Here is a 25,367-nt window from a genome sequence, read left to right as displayed (position 1 = left end):
GTTGTTTGTCTTTGCATGGTGGCGATCCTTACTGGTGTGAGGTGATACCTCATTGTGGTTTTAATTTGCATTTCTTTGATGACTAGTGATGTGGAGCATCTTTTCATGTATCTGTTGGCCATCTGAATTTCTTCTTTAGAGAACTGTCTGTTCAGCTCCTCTGCCTATTTTTTTCATTGGGTTATTTGCTTTTTGTTTGTGGAGGTGCATGAGCTCTTTATATCTTTTAGATGTCAACCCTTTATTGGATCTGTCATTTATGAATATATTCTCCCATACTGTAGGATGCCTTTTTGTTCTATTGGTGGTATCCTTTGCTGTACAGAAGCTTTTTAGTTTGATATAGTCCCACTTGTTCATCTTTGCTTTTTTTTCCCTTGCCCGGGGAGGTATGTTCATGAAAAAGTTGTTCATGTTTATATCCAAGAGATTTTTGCCTATGTTTTTTTCTAAGAGTTTTATGGTTTCATGACTCACTTTCAGGTTTGACCAGCAGTCTTAAAGAGGGTGTGTGAGGAATTGAGCACCAAACCCTAACAAAATCCATAATCTACTGTTTTCTTCTCAGAAGTATATTCATTTCTACCTAAAAATCAAACAAGCAAACAATCAAATCTTGTCAGGATTGTAAAACTGAGTCAATAATATTCATGGGTATCTAAATTAGTAATATCTACCATTTACTGAATCACTTATTTTGTGGCTGGACAATGTTTTCTATATATTCTTTCTAGTCCTTACAACAATCCTGCAAGATAATATTATGTTTGATTTATTTGTGAAAAAATTGAGGTTTGAAAAGTCAACCGCTAGTAAGTGTCAGAACTGGTTTTTAAATCCAGGATATCCTAAATTCATCACAGAATGTCACACTGCCTCATGAAACTGTTCTACACAGGAAGTGGCACAGACCTTTAGACTGACACACTGTATATTAATTGTTTGAGGCTGCTTCTATTCATTCGATGATGACTATTTTGTACATACTTCATTGGCTCCTAGCAACTAAAGGAGTTAAGAAGTTTCACAAAGATCCTAGCATTTAGTTAGAAGGGAAAGGTAGCAGAAAGAGGAAGCTAGTAATTTCTTCAGTATTATCTATGCTGCTAGGCAGTTTATTAAGACATAGGTTATCCTACCCATATTCACAATGTACTTTAAGACATGGTCTTTTATTCCTGCTTAACAAGTGATGTCACTAAGGCTTTGGCAGGTTAAAACTGGCCAGAAGTCAAAAACCAAAAGTCATTTTTAGTGGTGAGAACAGGATTACACCAAGTCTGTCTTTAAACCTCATATTCCATCCTTTCCCACATATGATAGATCATATATTTTTAAATATCATATTATAACTTACTTTTTATCTGAAAAATTTGAGATTAGGTTAAGTACATCATGCTCCATTATCTCTTAAAACTTTCTTGTGTATGTCCTGAGAAAAAGGATAGTGTCTTATATGACCATAATATAGATATCAAATTTAGGAAATTTAACATTGAGATGATACTTTAATCTGCATTCACTACTTCATTTTTTTTGCTGCTCAGTAATGTCCTTTTTAACATTCTTTTCCCCTTTCAATAGAGGATCCAGTGTAAGATCACGTGTTGCATTTAGTTGCTATGATCCTTTTGTCTCCTTTAATCTGAAACAGCTCTTTAGTGTTTCCTTGCCTTTCAGGATACTGACATTCTTGAAGACAATAAGCCAAGAATATTTATAGGATATCTGTTAATCTGGGTTTGTTTGAATATTTCCTGATGATCAGATTCTGGTTTTGCATTCTCAGCCAGAATATAACAAAAGGATGGTGTATCTTTCTCAGGCTCTCAAGTCAGGAAGTACATAATGTTTTTCTGTTTTTCATTGGTGATGTTAACTTTTGAAAACCTGGTAAAGGTGCTCTCTGGTTTCTCCACCGTATGAGTTATATTGCTCTCATGCAACTATTGAGCAATCAGTGAGAAGGCATTCTGAGACTATGCAAATATCCTGCTTCTCATCAGAATTTAGCAATCATTGATGATTCTTACCTGTGCCAATAATTGTCGAATACTGATTTTCAAATTCCTCCACTCTCTTCACATTATTCCGTTGGAATTTTACTGTAAGGAAGAATCCTCCCATCTTCCGTATTTATTTCTCTGTTTATTATCAATATTGACTCTTGAATTCCTGTTTTATTCAATAGGCCATTAATTATTATTTAGCCTTATTTCTTCTCATGTTCAAATTATAGATTTGGCTAGTTGGAAGTCCTTTGAAATGGCTCCTGTATCCTTTTGATGTGCATTCATCATTATTTTGAGCACTTTCTTATGTCGGAGGCCACCAAGACATTTCTGGCTCATACGGTATTTTCCCTGACACCCTTGATGTTGGCCATTTCTCCTAGGAGCTGTTTCCTTTACGTGAAGAGTGGCATTTAGAAAATAAGATGAGGCACAAGCTGCAGTGCTCCTTGCTCCTAGGGTTTATTGCTTCCAAGCCCTTTTCCCTCCTAACCTGGCCAACAAAATGTGTTGTCAATCTTATACAGATTTACCAGTCTGAGGAAAAAAAATAGTATCTTAGTGTACTTTTAATTTGCACTTCTTTTAGTTTGAGTGAACTTGAGCACCTTTTCGTAAATGTAAGGACCTTTATAAATGATCTTTTTGGCTGAGTTTTCTATCTGAATATTTTTCTCAACTTTTAAAAGTTTAAAAAATATTAGGAACAAGTAGCTCTTTATCTGGAATCTACATTGCAGTTTGCCATTTATTTTTTGTTTTTGATTATGATATGCAAAGGTTTCAAATGTATTGATCATTCTCTGTTGCATATTACAATTCTGACATCCAATTCCAGTGTGTGTATGTTTGTGGTTTCCCCACACCACCAAGCAATTCTCTGACACCAGAGAATTGTTACAATTCAACTCAGTTCTGACACTAGCTACACAGAGAGAGCACAGACACCACAGGTTAAGGGTTCAGTCCCACAAGACTGCTCTCACTCCCCTTTAGATGTCAATGGCAAGTCCAGGTTGCCAGTTGGGCTTCTGACCCACATACTATAGGCTGGAGGTTCTAATGACCTCCTGTATGGGTTATATTAATTTGCTAGAGCAGCTTACAGAACTCAGAAATGTCTACTTACTAGCTTATTGGTTTATTATAAAAGGCTGTAATTCAGAAACAGTCAGATGGAAGAGATGCACAGGGCAGGGTATGGGGGAAGGGGTGTGCAGCTTTTATGCCCTCTCCAAGCACACCACTCTCCCCCAGTCACCATGTGTCACCTATTTGGAAGCTCTCTGATCCTTGTCCTTTGGGGTTTTATGGAGGCTTCATTACCTAGGCATGAATGACTAAATCATTAGCCATTGGTTATTAAACTCAATCCTCAGCTCCTTTCCACTGCCCAGACATCAGGGGAATGGGACTGAAAGTTCCAACCCTCTAATCACGTGGTTGATTCTTCTGGCAATCAGCCCTCATCTTTAGGTAGTCCCAAAGTAACCTCATTAACATAACAAAAATGTTGTGGCCCTCATTACTTAGGAAATTCCAAGGGTTTTAGGAGCATTGTGCCAGAAATAGGGACAAAGACTTGTATATTTCTTATTATAAATCACACTATCACAATATGGATTTGAATAACAGGGTATAGAGGAACTCATGTTTTCATGGATGAATTGGAAGTACTTATATGGCTTTATTTTTTACATTTAGATTCCAGATTGATTTGGAATTTTTTCTTGTAAATGCTGTTAGGAATGCATCTAAGTTTACCTTTATTCCATATGGCTTTGCAGTTGTCCCAATATCATTTATTAAAAAGACTTTGTCCCAGTCATATGGGATACCACCTTAACCACATATTAGATTTGCGTAAGTAGTTGCCTCTGTTTTTGGACTTCCCCTTATATTCCATCGGTCTGTTTGTCCATGTGCCAGTAAGTACCACATGGTTTTACTTAAAGGTAGGTCATATTCTAACCTCATCCTTTACAGATCAGTAAACAAAGACATAGAAGGTCAAGTGGTTTTTCCCAACCAGACCAGGGCAGAGCCAGGGCTGGAAACTTGTTTTCCTGACTTATGACATGATTCTTTCCTTCTATGCTGGGTTGCTCTCACCTGCCTCTTACACTGCCTTTGGTGAGAGTGGAAAATCTAGTCACAAGGAAGAGCCTACTTTGTGTACAGAAGAACAGCCATAACATTATGCTTGTCTTAGACCACATTCCATGAGGCAAATGTGTTGGGGGCATGTAAAGGAACCCTGACACACGTTCTGTTCTATAGAGTCAGACCTGGAAAGACACAGAGTGAGTAGTAGAGAGATCACAGAAGAGGAAGCTGAGAAGCAGAGGGGTTAAGTGATATGTGCAAGGTCACACAGTATTCTAGTGACAGAGCTGTGCCCTTTCAGCCCCTTGGCAATGATTTATCAGACACTTTTTTGAACAACAACTTCTTTTAAGCTGCTGTACATTAAAATTTGACCTTGTTATATAACGTCTGGCACAAAAAGTTATTGGTAGCCTGCCTATACCCCACTTAAGTTCTTGCTGAAGTTTTTACCTACAGAATGAAAAAATTGTTGGATGGGTTTGGAGAGACAATTCTTCTTATAAATAGTGCTAAAACTCCTTTTTTTATATGGACCTGCTCAGCTAAAATCTAAACAACGAAGACGTTTGATTTACTGCAGGCATTAGGTTGGAGTGTTAAGTGGTTGTTTTAATTTCAGAGTTTTTATAAAAGAGCTGCTCTCACCATATAGTTGATTACAATTTAAAACAGAGACATATGATTTATTATAAACAGTGTTTTTGAAAACTAAACTTTTTTTGGAAGAACTAAAAATATATATTTCAAAATTTTCAACTTCAGGGGATGTGGGGACCTGTTTTCTTTTCCTCCTTTGGAAATGGTATGTGGCTGTTGAGTGTTAAGTGGTCAGAGAGTCTTCTTTGGTGGTATGGAAGAAAGAGCAAATAGGCATACTGTGGGTTCTGTGTTGAAGACAAGGCTCCAGGCAATCTGGGTAAGGAGCCCACAGTGGGGGCTTGGGTTGCTGGTCCACCCTTTAGTTACTTTGCCTCCTCTAAATACGCCCCCCCCCCCCCACCTATCGCTAACAACAGGAGCATAACTGATCAGAGTGGCAGTGGAGGCACACCCACACCATGAGGTCTAGCCTACCTCTCCCGGTAGGACTCCAAACCTGCGAATGCCAGTGACAGATAAACAAAGCGTCTACTTCACCTTCCAACAGAAGAACCCAGGAAAAGCTTTGTTTAGCTGCCTCAGGTGCAGAGTGCTTCAAAATTTTTTGTGTGTAGAATTGGTCCTGAAAGATAAAGCAGTTTAAGATATTTTTCTTGGGCAGCTGTTTATGAAGTTGTGTTTGTGCATAAGGGTCTCTATTAATTAGTGACTTTACTAAATGAAAGACAAAAGTAATCCTGATAAAGGTCTATGTATTGGACAGAGCCCAACACAATGCCTTTTATATACTAAGTGTACAATTGTTATATTCTATTTTCCATTTAGGCTCCCTTTGTTCCTGATTGCATCTTGAAAAGAGGTTGCATTATCTTTAAAATGGACACACACACACACACACACACACACACACACAGCTAAAAGCAAATGGTGGTGTCCTCAGATGAGATAAAGACATGAAAAGTCCCCAAGTGCTGGAAATTTTATCCCTTCATCTCTCCCACCCCTAATATATTATTCAAAGTAAATCAATGCTAAGTCACCTGAAACTTAGGGGTATGCTGAACTTAAGATGGCTTCTTTCTAGATTTTCTTATAAATGCATCGAAGTTCAACTTTTCTTTCTCTTTTAATCTTTTTCCCTCTTATTTGCTCTAACCTTGCCTTGAGGGTACCCTAAGCATGTGTTTAGTTGTACTGGGTTTATTGACAAACCTACACATTTCCTTGGAAAAAGTAGGGAATTACTTCAGCCAAAAAGGGATGGTTTTCCAGGTTTTGCTGCACCAGAATTAATCAAAGTCTTGTTTAGGTCAACAGTTCTTGAGTAAACAGTAATAAATTTTTTTGCATGTTTTATATATTGGGTACTGTTCTAAGTGTTTTACAGGTATTATTCACTTAATTATCACATAACTCCATGAGGTATTCATTTTTATCCCCACATTACTGAAAAAGAAACAGGGATAGAAAAATTAAGAAAATTGCTCAAGGTCACAGTCTTAGTAAGAGGCAAAATTGTAATCTGAATCTAGTTAATACAACTTCAGGATATTATGCTATACTGCTACTCTACTCAAAAAGAATTAATAATGGCAGATATTTCCACAGTGCTGCACACTCCTGTAAGTACTTCTCTATACTAGAACTTTTAGTCTCCATAACTCTGTGAGGTGTGCTCATTTTCTGTTTACTTCTTCTTACACTCTCCATGCTTCCAGACTCTGTTCTGTGCCTTGAGTCCCTTTGGGACTGATTGTTGTGCCTATGGTTTCTGGTGTGTTTAGCCAACGAGAGTTTCCAGCATGAGATCAGAAGTAAGGTCATGGAGCTTATTATCCTAGTTCCCTCCTTTTTGGGTTGTTGTGGGTTGGCAGAATCCCTTTTCAAAGACCACAGCTTCTGTTTATTTGGTCTTCTACAGACACTTTCTCTGGGTCCTGGTAGAAGCTTTCTTATCTTATCTATTAGGTGTAGGGGTGGTGAAGTCTCTCTGCTGTTGCTTGCTCAGGGGTGCTCTGTTCCCCCCAGTCCACAGTTTTGTACATGGTCCCTTCATTGAAGTGTCTTCAAACTCTGAGTGTACCACTGTTTTCTTGTAATACCCATATTAAGTAAAGTATATTCTGTTATTACAACACTTCTATTTGACTTGTAAGGCACAGGGAAGTTAAGTAAAAGGACCAAGGTAATTGGTAGGATTTGGATTAACCTGGCTGTCTGGCTCTCATGCTTTAGTCACTACACTAGTCTGCCTCTTAATTTAAGTATATGTTGGGCTTTCTGCAGAAAAGCTTGCAATGCAGGCTATTAATATCAAAGGACAATTAAGGGATAGTTTACTGTAGCTAATGGTAGTGATGTAAAGATTTATAGCATAAAAGTGCTGTGGGGAAAATGTAATGAGTTCAATCATGCATTTATTAAACATATATCAAAGTTTTAGATTTTGGGGATCAATCATCAACAAAACAGATTCTTGATTTCAAGAAATTGTGAATGGTCCAAAGACTCACCTGTTTGTTCTCCAGTATTTCAGATTTGGTTTAACAAGGAATGCTAAAGCAAAAAAGCCTTGACATTTGATATACCTGTGATTATTGTCCAGTATACACAACTTTAAAAACTTTCTTTTGAGTCAATAATGTTAATCAGTAGTTAGTGATGTGTTTTCTTTTATGGGACAATAGAGGTTCTCCTTTTAGTTACCATGTGCATTCCAAACAGGCACAATATAGTCAAGGTATAGAGTCTTACAAAACCAAATGGCCTTTTTAAAAATGTTATTACTACAAATAGAGTATCAGTTAATAACATGCAAATTCTTTCCCCCTAATAACTGAAATATTTCTTTTGGAGAATCATTTTCCTTATAAGCTTTTAGGAAAAGGAACCCTGGACTGGGTCCTGCTTATGATGCCAACTTTGCCTCTCACTAGTTGTGAGATCTGGTTTAAATAGGCTAATTGTTCTGGGCTGCAGTTTTCTCATCTGTGTAACAATGGAGCTGCACCTACATGACTTTTTAAACTAAGCTTCTATGACTATTAACCTCTATTATTTTGATCCCTAACAAATATCAGGAGACACAAAAAAGTGAAGGGATGTGTGCAAGGTTAAAATCATATTTAGTGCAGAGTTAGAGTGATATGTAGGTCTCTTGATGTCTGTTCTCTGATTATAGTCCCTAGAAAGAAATGTGGACTAGTTAGGGTAACACTAGCTGCTATAACAAATGTTAAATGTACAGTCACTCAAAAATAATAGAAATTTACTTATCAGGGTGGCTCTCCTTTGCTCAGGGATCAGATTGATTGAGGCTCTGGCATTTTCAGCACAGGTCTCTAAGACCATTGGGGTTCTCTCCTCTGACAGCCAGAGGCAAAGAGAACGTAGAGGAACGTATGTGTAAACTTTATATCGGGTAAGTCTGGAAATGGGACATATCACTTCCGTTCATACTCCATTTGCTAGAACTCAATATATTGCCTCACCTTAGTGCAAGGAAAGCTGTGGAGTACAGTTGTGTGCCCAGGAAAAAGAGAAGCACGTGGATTTTAATGAATCATTGGCAATCTTTGCCTTTGAATGGAAGTGACAAATGCAAGAATGATTTTATTCTCACGAAAATTGCCCTACTCTTTCCAGGTTGTCACGTGGTTTCATTTGTCATATTTTAGTAACTCTTTCTGTACAACCTCTTTCCATCAGCTCTGTAATTTTTGTTTACAGCTGTTGTTCCTTATATCAATTACTTTGACTGAAATTTAAAAAATACTATAACCTCAAGCAGGAATGAGAGAAAGTATTTTTTCCTGACCATGATCCTGAGAACCCGTGGACAAAAAAGCACTAAGGGGAAAACCAGCACTGAGGAAAGCAGCGACCAAGAACCGTTTGAACAGGAGGGCTGAGAAGGCAGACCTGGGCAGGGCGGCGGGTGCCAGGGGTGCCCTGGAGAACCGTCCTTCCTGGAGAACTGAGTCAGGGGTCACAGGATTAGGGCTGCCGTGGACGTGCTGCCTTCAGGAGTGTCCCTGGTAATGGAGACCTGCCCATTATGGCTTTTGTGGTTTCCTTCTTGTTTTTTGCTAAGAAATAAATGGAGCCGCAAGCATATCAGTGGAGCCTCTTTTCCCTCAGTCTTCACCTCTCCCGGGGCTTGTTGATGCTCTCCCTGACAGCCACAAAATCCCGGGAATGCCTTGAGATAGCATGTTTTCCATCCAAAATCATGATTCATGGATCCCTTTTGTTGTAAATTAACCTGTAGCATGGGAGAAGGAAAGAAGTAGCAGGCAGGAAAGAACATTTTTGGGTTTGTAATTTTGAGACTTGGGTTCTGAGGCATTCCGAGAACTTCACTGAAATTTGATTTATCATCACTGCATCTTTGAAAATATAAGAATGCAACACGTCGAAATAAGGAAAATGGTGACTGCCCTTGCGAACTTCAGAGGTGAATGAAGTAGGTGAAGGCAGCTTGGGAATGCAGCATCACTTTGTTGTGACTTATCATAAATACCCACTTAATATAGTATATGTCTAATTATGTCTTTTGGGGAAGCAGGAATCATATCCTATAAAGGCTGACTCTGATACTCTAAGCCCGTAGCGTGGTATAGGTCCAGTCCTTTTCTGTATTTTGTCACTTTATTCGTTTAGCTGTCTTAGAAGAATGACCCAAGTCACTTGAGGGAAAGGGTGCTTCATTACTAAATCAGAGACTGGGTTTTAGTACTGGCTTACCATGATCTTATGTAACATAAAGCAAGCTAGTGAACCTTTTTAGACCAAGGTTCCCCATTTGTGAATTGTATTGTTGTCATTGATGATCTTTAAAGAGTCATTCAATGCTGATATTCTGCAACTGTTATTGCTTCCTTTTTCAATAAAGGCTTTAAGGTAGCTGACTTAGCTGACTCTTCAAATGTGTATATTAGTTCTTTATGCCAGGATACCAGCAGTTTAATAATGTATTATTGAATAAGATACTTGATTAGATTCAACAAATATGTGTTTGGTTTATAAGTCATCCTTTAATATCCAACCAGTCAGTGTAGAGGTGTCTGGCTGAAATTAGCTTATTTGAAAGATTAGTTGAGCCTATTATGGGAATCTATAAATGATTAAGGCATAGCTCCTGCTTAGGCTATAGAAGAGTAGGAGATCTAGGACATTAATTTGCATAACTATAATATGTGATAGGGTGTTAAGTGATACTAACTGCCTGCTTTGCTTACTGTAGGAAATCAGCTAAGAAATGTCTGCCTCCATTCTCTTCTTCCAGGCCAGCTTATCATTCTAAAATTCCATACAAGAGGTAGGGTGGAGAGAGAATGCAGAGACTCTCTTAAGAATAAGGCCCTGATTGAGGCAGCATAGGTGAACGATTTGGTAGACAACATACTTGAGTATCACAGAAGGTAAATCTAAACTGTGGTTTCTTTATTTACTAAATCATCTAAAAAAATACGTAAGCTTCCAGTTACCACAATGTGTAAGAATTCTCAGTAGAAAGCAACTCTGCTCTTGTTTGTAGGAGAAATAAGAAGATAACAGTGTTTTTCTATATGGCCCAGTTTGGAAAGACTATGTGGTTTATAAACCAGAAATTCCAGATTTTAATTCTGGACACTGTTTCTTACTTTCCAATTGTGCAATTTCCCTTTACGTAAAAGTAGAGGTAATAGTTCTTGACTCATTGAATTGCACAGTTTTAAAAATAAATGGTACTCAGTAAATGTTTGTTTTCCCCTTTCATAGTCAAGGAAACGACAAAATTTATTTATTTACCTGGTTTATAATGTCATCTATTTTCCACTGAAGAAGCTAACTTCATTACCACATTAACTAAAACTTAGACAGTTATTTTTTATTTTTAAGAAAATGTATTGTTTAAACCCTCAAACGTTAAGTAGATAGAAGCCATTGGTATGAAGAGTAACTTCTCATTCATTTTGCATCTGGCATTTTACCAATAAATGGTCAAAAAGTAAGGGGTTTGATTGTGACTCATGATCTCTTAGATGCAATGTCTATGCTAAAAGGTCAACTTTGTCTCCATTTACACAGATACCTTCCAACAGTGATAGCTGAGCAAGGCAAAGACACATAGTCTTTAAAATTGATGTCATGGGAGAATGAATGTTTAACCAAGCAAAGCCTCTCTCCCCTCATCTCCATTTCTCCCTGTTCTTTTCTTCTCTCTTAACAATTCTTGCACAAGCCAAGACTGTGTATTTTCTTGCACATGATTCTGAGAAGACATCACAGTCTTGTTTTGTTGATATCTAAGGGAGAATTCCACTGCATATAAGAAAGCCGTCCGGATCATGAGAACAGGGCCTGTACCACACTCACTCCATCAGTTTATCATAGTTAGGATGATAGATACCAAAGGAGGTTACAGCAGCTCCTTCCTTGGAAATGTTTAACTGTTTGTTATCATTGGGGACCATCTGACTTGGGCACAAAAGAGGGGGCTATGTGACATCTGGAGACTTTTTCAGTACTGTGAACTCTATTTCCCAGATGTTGGTGTTGTGGTTTGCAGATACTATAATCAGGAGCAGTGTACGAAGGACAAGGGATTTAAATTCCCTTTGTAAGTCTGTATTTTCGCATCTCTCTTACTCTCATGTACCTCTTGCTGAAACATGTAGGAGAGAGATAAGTTGGCTAGGGAGCAAATGGCAGTGATGTTAGTGAGAGTAGGTAAGTGTTAATATGCAGACTCATGCATGGTATTGAAGTGAGTCTCCACGGAATCTCACTTTTTCAAGTGGTTTGAATTAGTTGCTCCCTAAGTTATTCTTTTCCAGGCAGAGAATTATCTGCACAGGAACACTACACAATAGCAATGAGTGTGAGTCTTGGCACCAAACAGAGATACTTATTTTTTGCTCAGTGGCTTTGAAAATAAATTCTGTTTATGAATTTCAGTTGTAGTTCACATCATGATATTTCAGTGGCCTTGTCTGTCTTAACATATCATAAAATTAGCAATGCATAGCAAAGAAGCTGGCTCAGGACTCCATATGGGGCAGGAATTGGAGGTGTGAAGAGAACGCCAAGCAAACTTACTGCCAGCAGTTAAAGCATGTGTGAGACTGAGGAAACAGTCAACTGAATTAACATGTTACATCAATTGAGTTCAAGTTTTAGGTTATAAAATGTGAGTATTTTTTTGAAAATTATCTCTTCAAAATGTTGTAAAAGTAGAGTTTCATAAAACCCATAAAACATACTGTTATGGAAAAGTGATTAATTGCTCTATCAGCTACCTAGCTATTAAATTGTGGGCAAGTTCCAAAGGTTCTTCTAAGATAAAGTCTCTAGATGTCAGTTTCTTCATCTATAAAATAAAAGGTTAGGTTATATGATTTCTGTGGTCTGTGTATAACATTGTATGATTGCCTAACAGTTAACAAATTCAGCGTTCAATTTGTACTGAGGGCTGTGATGATTCTGGAGTTACCCTGGGTGCTGTGGACACAGAAATGAGTAAGTTATAACCCTGCCCGGGGAGCCTGCAGACCTGTCTCTTTTGTGTCTGCATGTGTTTTAAACTGCTTGTTTAGTATTGTCTTGTTTTTTCATTCATATTCCAAGACCCACATGGAATATGTTATTGGAGGTGTCTCTGGACTCAGGCAGTTGGTCATGAGTTACTGCAACAGAAAATGACAGCATTAGTAGGATACTTGTTAGTGATGGAAGGCTCAAATAAAATACTTACTATGGGAACATATGATTTCTCCACCTTTAGGATACTAAAGTAAGCACCAGGATGTTGCCTGCATCCTGATGAATCTCACTTGTCTTTTCCTGGCCATTGATTCTATATCATTCCACTGAAATTTAAGAGTCCATGGAAAATTTAATTTATTACTTGCTGAAGATGTTTTGGAAAGAGACAGAAAAAGTTATCTCACTATCCCAAATGCTTCCATGTTCAATTCTGAGCCTTAGGAGGTCTGTCATGTAAGTGGTGGTAGAAGGGGAGGGAGCGATTACATAGTTAAGAGGAATGAGCATGGGAAGGAGACAAATCTATTTAGATGGGCTGCGAAGATTAAGATCAGTCTCCATGGGGGCCCAGGCTTCAAGTGGGGGGGAGTTGAGGTGGGTGTGGCTTAGTAAGCAGTGACAGATTTACTGCGTTTCTACATTTCATGTATTAAAAATGGGAAAACTCCTTGAAGAGATAAACTCTAGGGAAAAAAGGAATATAGCAGTAAAGTTTTAGGGAATAAATTATAATGAAAAATATACTAACCAATAGCTTTAAATAAATATATAATAAATAATAAGTGGGTTAACACACAACATGTGTTCCAGAGACGATGGTTTTGTTTTAGGACTGAAGGTTCTTGTTATAGCTAAAATGTATGGCCCATAGGCCTGAACAGCATTCCCATATGCTGTTGAATTGGCTTTTATTGTCAGGTTTAAAATATTTTATATTTTAATAATATAGTATATATCATGTTGGGCGATGATATGTTCTTTGTCTAAGGATGCGTTTAAACATTGAGCATAGGTGCTGTTCTCTAGGTTATGACATAGGAGCATCTAGCTTTGATCAAACTTTATAGTTAAAATCTGGATACATGAGACAAATCAGGATGTGATTAACTTTGAGTAGAGAAAGATCTTTCATTTTTATATATAATTTGTTAAATATAAAGATTTCCAGACTAAAAATCAAATTTAGTCATAGCTATTGCAGATTATATTTATTAAAAGCTGTGAGGCATGATATTATTCTTTGGTGTAATGTGTGATCCAAAAGGTTTTGTAGTTGGTACTGAATTATGCAGAAAATTGTTGTTACCTAACTTAATAATTCACACATAATCAAGATATAGTGGTTTTAGGATAGGTCTACAGATTCTTTTTTACTTCTCCTTTGAGAGGCAGAATCCCTAGAACTGGGTGGGCTTTAGTGACTGCTTCAACCAGTAGAATAAGAAACTGCAGGAATACTTATTCACAAAGCCTTTTGTGGCCAGGTAAATGGTCTGACTGCTTTGGGTTCACCATTCTGGAAAGAAGCTCAAGTTGACCCATGGAGGAAACTAACTCAGGGGAGACCTGGAGAGTCCATTAAGAGACAGAGATTTCTGGCCAGCCCCTAGGTCTCCCGCCTTTTGACAATTGGTCTTTAGTTACCATCTCATGGCAACCACCTAAGCCCAGAACTGCCCAGCCAAGCCCTCACAGAATTCTCACCTCAGAGAAACTGTGAGAGGCAATAAATGTTGTTTTAAGCCACTGAATTTTAGAGTAATTTGTTATGCATCAATAGTAGCTAGAAAATAAGGAGAATTTGAGAAGAAATATGAAAATTAAGAGATTAAAAACTATTCAGGGCAATGATATGTAACATTTTGGGGGAGGTGTCATGGACTCCTTGGAGATTTTGATGAAAGCTATGGGCAACTATCCCAGAAAAATTGTGTATAAAATCTCAGGATATTCATAATCTCTATGAAGCACAGTCTTGCTTGAGACCCAGTTTTAGGAGCAGTTGAAAAACAATTCTTCAGGTACCTGAGATGAGATAATTATTGCAATTGAGTGGAGCATTTAACTTCCTGTCAATTGACTGAAAGGGAAAGAAGACAGCTTATACAAAATTTTCATTGTCTACTAAATGAAAGCATAGATAATTGTCTGGGAAGACCTGTTTTCCATTGCACAAAATTCTTTGGGCATTTATAGTTTGAAAACTTATTTGGCCTGATTCACCAAAGGACAAGGTTATCACTTGCAGGTTTTCAGTAATCACCTTCAACTGGCTATTTTTCACATAGGTTGGTTGGCTTAATTATTGGCTAAGTAGATACAGCCTTAGGCAAATGGACAGTTCTGAGCTGACAGAAACTTCATGAAGCCTAAAAAGTGTTAATTTTGTTATCTTATCACCTCAAGAGAAAGGAAAAACATTAAAATTTAAATTTATATTCTTTATGGATAAAGAGTTGCTTTAGGCTTCTGAGAATCAAGTATGGTAGCTTAACCAAATAGTTGTTTTATTTATATTATGCATTGAGTAGGGGTTGTTTTATTGGGGTTCATTTAGCAGGTCAAGGATGTCAGGGCTGAGATCTCTGTGATTTTCTTGGTCCAATTTCATTGCTGCAAACTGGCTGCTGCAGCTTAGCCATCACATCCATGTTCCAGGGAGGAATAAAGAGGAAATGTAGGAAAGGGTGGTGTCTATATCAGAGGTGCAAAGCTTTTCCAGATACCCTCAATTCAGGGTTCCTGGAAACCTTAGCCAACTTCCATTGGTCAGGACTAACTTTTACAGGGTTCTTCCTAGCTGCAAGGGATGCTGGCTAATACATTAAAAAAAACCCAAAAACCTAGGAACTTTGCTATCTTTCTCCTGTTCATCCCCCAAATAGGGGTTATCTTGGAAAAGAGGGAGGAAAGTGTGAATATTGGGTAAAGAACTAGTTGTATATATCCAGTATTTGATAAATAAAAATTTTAATGTTTTTAATATCATATTCAATAAACAGTCTTCAGAGCTATCTCACGTTTATTGATTTCAGTGGTCTTATTTCACATCTAAGTGCTTTTGATTACTTACTAATGCTATTCCCTCACATGTATCTTTAAACACATGATTTTAAATTTGGTGCTTGGATACTAGGGAATACGAAAGTGCTGATATGGACTTGTTGACAATTTATAGGCAGAAAAAAACAGATAACATTTTTTTATTTGAAGAGTTATTTAGAGATTTGAGCCTAAGACAAAGAAAAATTTATGTCTTTATCTCTATTGGTATATTACCTTTTACTGTGGATATCTTTAACTAGTGCTTATATTATTGGCAATATACAAAAGATATTCAAATAAATATCCTAGCACTGAAAACAGTTATTTATAAAAGGTGACTTTCAACTGAGTCCTGCTATGTTGCCCATCAAGGAGTCTGGTTATGATTTTGGTGGGAGCTGAAAATGTAAAGTAGACACACTGCAAGAGTTCATCTTCAACTAGCTATAAATGTCCAGTAAACGGTGTGTTCCACATTTTCAGGGCACTTAATTAAAATTGACATTTTATAGCTAAATGTTAAAGCTTCCTATTATTTTTCAAGACTTCTAGCCAGAAAAATCAGTAAATCTCTAAGAAGAGAGGGAATATTTTGAATTGATATGCTATTATACTTTCCAGTGGCTGCTACTTAATTCTTCTTTGTAAAAGAAGAAAAATCAGGGTTTGACCTGATCACAGTTTAAAGAGTCACATTAAAATTCTCTTTTTATTAAAATAAAGGATATGGCTTATTCTTATTTCCTCTCAGAAAAGTCTAAATGTCACCAGTTTTAAAAGACAATCAATCCTCCTCAGGCAATAAGAGAGTAAAGATTTGAATAAAATGTGTGAATTATGTTTGCTGATTGAAAATAAAGATTTATTTGTCTCAGTGGAATGCTTTGCAAATTTGATTTTACTAAGGAATTTCAAATTCTTCAGCAGTCTTCTATATCCACACAAATGGGCAAAGAAACAAATAGAAGTTCAACATTATTTTCCCCATGAGTTGTTTTGAAAGTTATTTTTTCATTTAACTTGGAAATTATGGAAAGCCTAGAAAAATACAGTCTAGTAGGTAGAAGGAAGAAAAACCATATAGAGACAACCAGTGTTAATATTTTAAAATAATATTCTTGAGCAGGCATCCTAACTATCTCTTTTTGAAAGATTCATTTGATATACCAAATAATTAACATAAAATATTAGAAATAATTGTGAATCTTATTTATAAGGAACAATGTTATTACTCAGAGAAAACATTTATGACAAGAAGGAACTATGAAAATTTAGCTTCCTGTAAAAATATAGGTAATTGCAATATCAGTTTGGCATTTATGCTTTTTCAAACTAGGGGTATCTCTTGGCCAACTTGTGAGATTGGTATTAGTTAGCTGAAATTTTCTTATTCCATAAAAACATACTTACTACTTCTCTAGTTACTAGAACTGGGGTTCTGTTAGTGCTAGTTAATTTAACCTGCTAAACTACTTTCAAATAAATTAATAACTTACAATGGCTTACTATGACTCTTTTAGTTTGCCTCTTATTAGAAGATACTAAATGCAGCTCAGTGCCAGTGGGCAAAACTTTTCTCATTTGAAGTTTGTAAGGGGGAAGTCAGATTTTGTCATGTAAATAAATGTTATATATATGATTCTTAACTTCATTTATGTATAAAATTTAGTCATCATTCTCAAGAATATTATTATATGAGGAGGCCAAGACTGTCTAATATATCATCAATAAAATATTCATGTCACTTTACATGAGGAAATATTTTAAAATGCAAATTTGTAAGTAGGCTCATGTATCAAATTACTTGATGATAACTATGATCTTAAATACATTTTTTGAGATTGAGTTAGCAAGCTGCTGCTTTTGGTCGTAGTTTCTAATATTTTAAAATGGAAGCATCAAGATGAGATATTTGGTAATGTTACTTTCAATATAGTCAAAGATTTAAAGGTTAAAGTATATACTTCAGAACATCATATACACTTCATACAGTTAAATGTTGCTACAATGATGTACAGATGACTAACAATAGGCCTGTGGAAAACAAGCATCACAGAGACGATAGTGTGAGAAAGAGGCTAAGATAGTAATGAGAGAGATATGTGATGATAATTATTAATAATATAAATAAATATTTTTCTAGTTAGGAAACCTGTCTCTTGGTTTGAGTACTAAAGCATTAGAACCAGATCTTAGTGATCTATACCTATTTCTTAACCTATTCTCCCCTCCAGACTTTGTGGGTTTATTTTTATTCTAACAGAAGAAAAGCAAAATAGCAATTCTCAACAGGGATTTCTTAAACAATGGGGTTATTACTTCCAACTAATGTGAATTTTCTACATTAGAGACCTTTTCAGCAGTCTCTGATTTTTCCCTACATCAACTGTTTCACCAATGTTATATGTTGCCATATTAAAGAAAACCACACACAATCATATATGACTCCAGAAATACTGAAAGTTAACAGGCCTTTACTGAAGGCTTATTAAAGAGGAGGAATGAGCTGCATTATACAGCAAGATTACCTAAAAGTCTCCCAAACATCTCCCTGAGAGTACTGTTATTAACCAGGTGTAGGTTAGGTAGGTGTGGATGGCTTTTAGGTAAATAATCAACAATGTCTATGACATCTTTGAGGGTCTGGTGTCCAACCTTGGAGGAAAGCCAAGAAAATGAATTCAGAGGCTATTTCTCCTTAGCTGACTCCAGGTAACTCCCTCAGATTGTTTGTCTGGGTTAAAAGTAAGGACTGTACAACCTGAAGGTTTAAGTCTTGGCCCACCATTCTCTAGCCATGTTACACTGGGCATTTTACTTAATCTTTCTATGTTTCAGTTTTCCCACTTGTAAAATGGAGTTAATGATAGTCTCACCTCAAATAATTACTATGAAGATTAAATCAGGTGATGTGCTTAGCACATTACTTGACATATTCTCTGCATGCTGGGTTTTCAATTCAGGCTTGAAAGAAGGTAGCTTTTTAATATTATTACTATTGTTAACTGGAATCAGTGGTAAATATTTTGCAATTGAATCTTAAAAAGAAAAGAGTCCTGATTTTTAGTGTTTGCCAATTTCTGTGGTGTAAACACTCTCACTGTGGCTTAGTTATACTACCAACATGATGTCAACCAGATGACCAAATTCCTATAAAATTTAATTGTTGACTTTCATGAGCTTGTATGAGCCAGCTCCAGCATCTCTTGAATGGAAGACTGTCATTCAAAATGGCATCTTGCCAATTATTTACTCATAAGCTTAAGCTGCATTAAGGTTGTTCCTCTATTTGCTAGCAAGTGAGGAGATGGTTAATAATGAATCTGTTTAGTTGGGTTTCAAGCAGATATGATAATTATGTCATTGGCTAATGTCATTGTCTCATTGATTGGTGTTATAAATGGGCATATATATTTAAAGCATCATCTAAAGATGAATAGATACAGAGAAAAACTCTCATTTTTACTTTTTCTTATTATTTTAAAAGTGTTTTGCTGAGACATCTCTCTTAAACATATTTGTTCTGAGAACCAGTGCTATTTCCTTGGTTACAAATGCTTGATGGAAATACCATCCTAGTTATATGGAATGGCAGAAACCAAGTGTTTGTAGATGTTTATCTTTATATATCTTTATATGTGTTTCTATGGTTATGTATATGTATTTATTTGCATTGGTATGTTAAACAATTGTAGCTATTTTATTTGGAGCTATCTTGCTCATAAATGTTTACTTTTTGTTGTCTTTCTCCTCTTTAAGATTTACTAGCTCCATATTTTTGCTTTTTTTGTCAGCACCTAGAATAGTGTTCAGTAAATATTTGATGAAAGATGAATGATTAAATAAATGATATAGCTACGTATATTGAAAAATCACTCTTTTACTCTATTTGGCCTTTGGGGACTTGGCTTCAACTTTCCTTTCTTTTAGCATTTTATGCCTTTTAAGTTTTATCAAGAGAGAAGATAAGAATAAGCTAAATGAACTCAGAAATTTACAGGTAGAAATTGTGGGTTAGTCACTTAGTTCTTATTGATTATATGCCAGAAACTCTTAGAGAAAGTCAAGTGGGAATAAAGGACCAATTTCTTATTCCCAAATGTGCAACTGTTTCTTCAAAAGATGTATGTGCAGCAAGGCCATGTTCTGTTGTAAATTGAGTGCTGTTTTTATAGTCAACTGAGTGGGTAGCATTCTTTAAAAAACAAAATTTGCATGACTTATAGGGTAAGATAAACAGTGAACAAAAATATGATTTTCTTATTACAAAAGCAGATTCAGGATAGGATGCTTCAAATTGGTTTGAGATCTCTAGAGTTTATTGAATGATAGTTGGCATTTTATAATTACATCATTTTGATCTATTTAAGACTGTTTAGTAAGCTCAGTTTCCCAGATTGCTAGTTTCCTTCTTCCCATTTAATTAGTCTGAAATGGTCAAGGTCTGAAATTCATTTAGGGACTTTGGGACAGTTTTATTTGATGAAGAATCTCTTAATATGTGACTTCAGTGCATTAAATGGTCATTAGGGACTGAATAGGTAAAGCAGCCTGTCAATATTGTAGGTTCTCTCTGAGATTGAAACTTACTTCCAGAAGTTTATGTTCTAATGTGAAGCTAGCTGAAATCACAAATCCATAACATTTGGAGTCATGGTGATTGTAAAATTAGCGTTGGATCTTCTAATCATAAGATGTCTTAAGAGGGGACATAGAAAATGGAGTTACCTAATGACTAAAAGGCTAATGTAAATTAAAACAACTTTTATGCCAATAGTGCTAGCTAGCTACATGTAGTTAAAAAGTGAATTTAGATCAGTAAAATATGTTTCAAATAGTACATATTTTAAAAGTGAAAAAAGTCTTAAAGAATAGCAAGAAATACTGATACTAAATGTGTAAAATTGTTACATCATTTACCCTTTGTTTTCTAAGAAAGATGTATTCATTTTAAGAGCAAAGGACTAACTCTTTTAGATATTAAAAAAAAGGATTGGCCACAGGTATATTACGAGATGCACCTTTTTGGAATCAGTGAACTTTGAATTTTAGTACCGCAAATATTCCTCCATTGAAAAGAAAAACTCTTCAAATTGTTCTCTCATGTACTGATTTGGAATTCCACATGAGACATTAAATCATAATGCAATCTTTAAACTGTATCAGATGGGTATTTAATAATGCATTTTATTTTTCCTTCAAGAAAGGGAAATATATATATTTAAAATACATATAAACTATATAAATAAAAATAACAAAATGTTAACTATAAAATTAATCTATCATCCATACACCTTTAAATATATATATAATATCTATATCTATATCTACATCTTTATCTATCTCCACTGGTTAGAGAGTTTTTTGGAAATTTTCAACCATGGTACAAGGTAAAAAAGCTATTCTGTATTAGAATTAAATGTCTTCCAGAGATTTCATTATTAAATGTATACACTTGGTCCTACAAGAGTTCAATCTATGTTAAAGATATTTTCCTTGAAATTCTGCTTTATTCTGCTATGGTGTTATGTGTATAGTTAACAATACTGTAGTGTACATTTAAAACTTGTTAAGGAGGTATATCTTATATATATTTTTTACCACAATAAAAAAGGTATTCTTTTAGATAGATCAGTAGATATGGATAGATTATGTCTCAATCTATATCTGTCATCCATCCATCTACCCACTCTCCATCTACCACTTCCCTATTTATAAATATTAAATTAAGAGTTCATTGATATGTAGGAGATTACAAATAAGTCCTATGTCAAAAAACTCTGTTTTATTGTTTTTATGACTATGCCCCCAAATTTTTTTCAGGACACTGAAAGGTGGTTTTGATCACTGTAATACATCAATGAACTTTCTGCATAATCACCAGTTGAGTAGGTATGACATTTTTTCTTTTTTAAATTCATTCAAGAGGTGTTTATTGAGCAACTACTATCAGACATCTTTGTGGGTTCTGAAGATATGAGTAAACAAAAAACACAAAGGCACTATTCTCATAAAAATAAAATAAAACACTTAAAAGCATCCACAAATGAAAGAGTACCTTTAAAGTATGACAATTCAAACTGAAAACAAATCAGCAGTTACAATGGAAGCTAGGAAATGCTGAGAAAATGTTATTAAAAAAGTATATATCCAAAAGTCAACCAAAAATTGTACATCCAACAAAATTATCATTTGAGAATGAGAGCAAAATAACTGAATTATTAAATGAAAACAAACTGATTCTTCTATTAATAGATCCTAAATAAAAGTGCTTCAGATATACTTCTAGAAAAGAAAAAATGATCCCTGAAGGAAAATCAGAAAAGTATACAAAAAGGTGAGCAAAGTAGATTTGGCATTTAATTTGAAATTTCTTGTATTTAATTTAAAACTTTGGTGATAAATTGGAATCTTGAGCTTCATATACTTCTTAAAAATCAGATATTTATAAAATCACTTAAATTATTTGAAAGCCTATGATTTTTAAAGTAAAATTATTTTTTTTCTAATGGTAATTTTTTCATGGTATTTATTTAAAATTAAAGATAGGTTTCATAAGAGACTAGAATAATTATCTTGTTCTCTCAACCTTATTAAAGCAGGTGAGCCTACTCTCCCTTCTTTGCAGACCAAGTTCACTGTCTCCTCAATGTTCTCTTATTCTGAGCCCTGGGGCCAATCAGTCCTTTGTGGATCCCTTTCAGTTGCTGCTTCCCCCTGAAAGTTAGAACTGAAGTCTACATGAAAGCCCTTCTCTTGGATTCCCCTGTTGCCCAGATGAGGCAGACTAGAATTGCAATGAAATTTTAGGAGGAAAAACAAAAAGAAAAAAAAAGAAAGAGGTAACTTAATATAGTGAAATTTACACAATTTGGTTTTTCTGATTCTACCATGCTTAATTCATCCCCAAGGCTCATAGACCTTATTTCATTTCATAACTTAGTTCTCAAAGTAAGAACCTCACATCAGAATAACCTGCCTGTCATCTTGTGTCCTTGAGGCCAAGATGCAAATATAGCTCTAAGCTTTTCTCATGGTTCCATTTCCTGTTTGTAGTGATAGGCTGATTCCCGGGTCTGGTATTGGTGAGATTCTTATGATTGATGGAATGAAATCATTTCAGTCTTTGGTGAGATCTTGTCCTCTGTATACTGAGAATGTTTAGGTCCCCTGGAGGTATAACAAAATGTTAACCATAAAATTAGCCTACCACTTATAAACCTTCAATTAAATGGTGGTATCATCAGAATTTGTTCTCTCTGAGAACTTTATAACAGCATTTTTGTGATGTACATATGTATGTGAGGGCAGAATGATCAATAATGTGTGATCTTACATACATTTTTTAAAAGTGGAACTCATAGAAACAGAGAGGAGAATTCTGGTTACCAGTGGCTGGGGTGTGGGGAAACAGTGAGATGTTGGTCAAAGGTACAAACTTTCAGCTTATGAGACGAATAAATTCTGGATATCTAGATCTACAGCATGGTGACTATAGTTAAAACACTGTTTTGCATACTTGTAATTTGCTAAGAGAGTGGATCTTAAGCGTTCTCACCAAAAACCAGCCAACCAACCAAACTATGTGAGGTGATGGATGTGTTACGTGTTACTTGACTCAGTAATGGGAATCAGTTCACAGTGTACTCGTATATGGATTAGTACATTGTACACCTTCAATTTATACAATTTTATTTGTCAATTATGCCTCATTAAAGCTTTAAAGAAAGGCATTATTGTTTTTAATTCCCCACTCATATTGTTTTTGGGTCTTATACTTCAATTTATAGAAGAAAAACACTCAACACTTACTTAATTTATCCATTTATAATGCCTCAGTACTGCTTTTTAACTTTTTCAAGTTTGCCACCTTCTATGTTTAAATACTGAGTTGATATAACATGTTTAACATTAAAGCAAAAGCACTGATTTCCCCACCTTAGGAAAGATATATATATAAGCAAAGTTCTTGGTACTCTTCTTGTTAAACTCTTTACATTATTTGAGGAATAATTAAGCCCATTTTGAACATAAAGTGGGAACCAGAGGAAGAAAGGACAAATCGTAACTTTATAGGGTGGTTTCATCTTAAACTTGTTTGAAATACTACAATCTAGCTGGTTCAAATGTCCATAGTAAGTTTTTGGATTGCCTACTGTTTGGAATCATCCATATGCCTGCTCCCTCCTGCACATTTGGCTGTTGGAGACACACATGATCGCTTTTTCCATTTTGTTTAAAGTAATGTCTTCTTAGTTGGTTTAAATACATGAGTTCTGTGTCACTAAGTTTCAAAGTTAAAAAAATACAATTCACACTTATTAATTTAGCTCTAATTTATTCAGAATTTGTGATGCTGTGGTTTAAGACTGGCTTGAGTTTCTCTTGCAAAAATCTCTGAGAGAATGGTTGCTGAGTAAATTATTAGCCTTAATGGCATCATTGGCATCCAGAATAAGACATTTAAGTTAAGAAAGTGTTTCAAAGTCAGGCAATAGGTAAGTGGTAGAGACATGACTACAGCCCAGGACTCCTAATTCCCATCCAGAGGCAACTTCTGAGAAGAAACTGTTTTCAGGCAATTTAGAAATTCCATTTATATACAGAACTTGATGAAAGCTTACAATTTTTCAAATCAGCTACACTTTACTATGTGTACATAATCCCCCCCACTTCTCTGTAACAAGATGTGACTACTTCACCCAATTTGGAGGTACAAATTTCTAACTAAGTGAAGTTTGGGAGTAATTGAGAGAGTGAGAAGACTTTTAAAGAACTATAGTATCATTGAGTTGTTAAGCAACTCAAAATTAAATTTAGTCAGAGGGTAAACTGATATGAGGAATGTGGCTAATGCTGTCTGAGGAAATGGAAAAACACAGACGGGGTTTATGAAAAGGATAAATAAGGGGTGATGGAAGTGTTCACCCATTTGAACAAAACTGGCCCACAGGATGTTAAAGAGATCAGTTTAACTCCATGTTTGTGTACATGGTAGGGAACTGGTTGGTTACTCAATATGGACTTTAAAGGAACAAACAAGAAAGGAAACGATTTATGTCTGTCTTTTGAGTAACACAGAGGAAATGATCAGAGATGTAGACATAAGGGACTGCTTAACAGAGTGATAGCCATCGTAATTCAGTTAGATTGTAATTGGGAATCAAGTGAGACCCAGAAAAGTAAAATTTAGGATGATGATTACCAAATTAAAGCCAAGAATGCTAAAAAGAAAGGCGATGCTTAGATACAAAGTCAAGCGAGAAGGCTCAGGAGGACAAAATTCAAAGTATAAAAAAAATGGCCATCAAAAATATTCATTAGTTCTGTTTTTTATTTTAGAGTGACTAAATCACATGTTATAGTCCAGGGAAATTAAAAATAAAATGTGAGAATAATAAAATATAAAGGGCAATTAAGTCAGGAAAGAAAACAAATAAAGCTAAAATAGGATAATTAAAGCTACATTGGCAAAAGTAAATATTGCACAAGAAGCTAACATAAATAAAATGCAACTTTTTTCAAGATTCTAACATAGGAAATCTCAGAGATGGCTTCAACAAGCCACAGAAAAATGGAAAGAAAAACCACGGGTAGAAGAGGTTGTGAATATATTGTTAAAATAGGAAAAAAACTTTGAATTTGACAGCAAATATAGCCTAAGCTGTTCTCTTAGCTTTGGTGATATAAGTAATTATTTTCCTAGGGGTAGGATAAAGACTATGATTTATTTGAGCATGAGGGAGAGCCTGTATAGAACACCACGTAAAGACTGACCTGTCACTCAGCTGGAGAACTTTGCAACCCTGGCCTAAAGAGGTGGTGCTTTTCTTTGGCCAAACTGATATAGTGGAGAAAGTGCTGGCCTTCAAGTCAGTAGGCATGGGTCTAGTCCAGGTCTGTTACTAAGAAGTTATATGAATTTAGACAAATCATGTTAATTAATTATGGGGTTCAGTTTCTTTAAAGTTATTGGTTGGATAAGACTAATTCTCAGATCCTTTTAAGATGAAGTGTATAGAAAAAGAAAATGTAAAAGTAAAACCAAAACTGCCCCTTTTCCTGTTCCTT

This window comes from Manis javanica, chromosome 1, assembly GCF_040802235.1.
Source record: "Manis javanica isolate MJ-LG chromosome 1, MJ_LKY, whole genome shotgun sequence".
In the NCBI taxonomy this organism is placed as follows: domain Eukaryota; kingdom Metazoa; phylum Chordata; class Mammalia; order Pholidota; family Manidae; genus Manis; species Manis javanica.
This window is presented reverse-complemented; position numbering follows the sequence as displayed.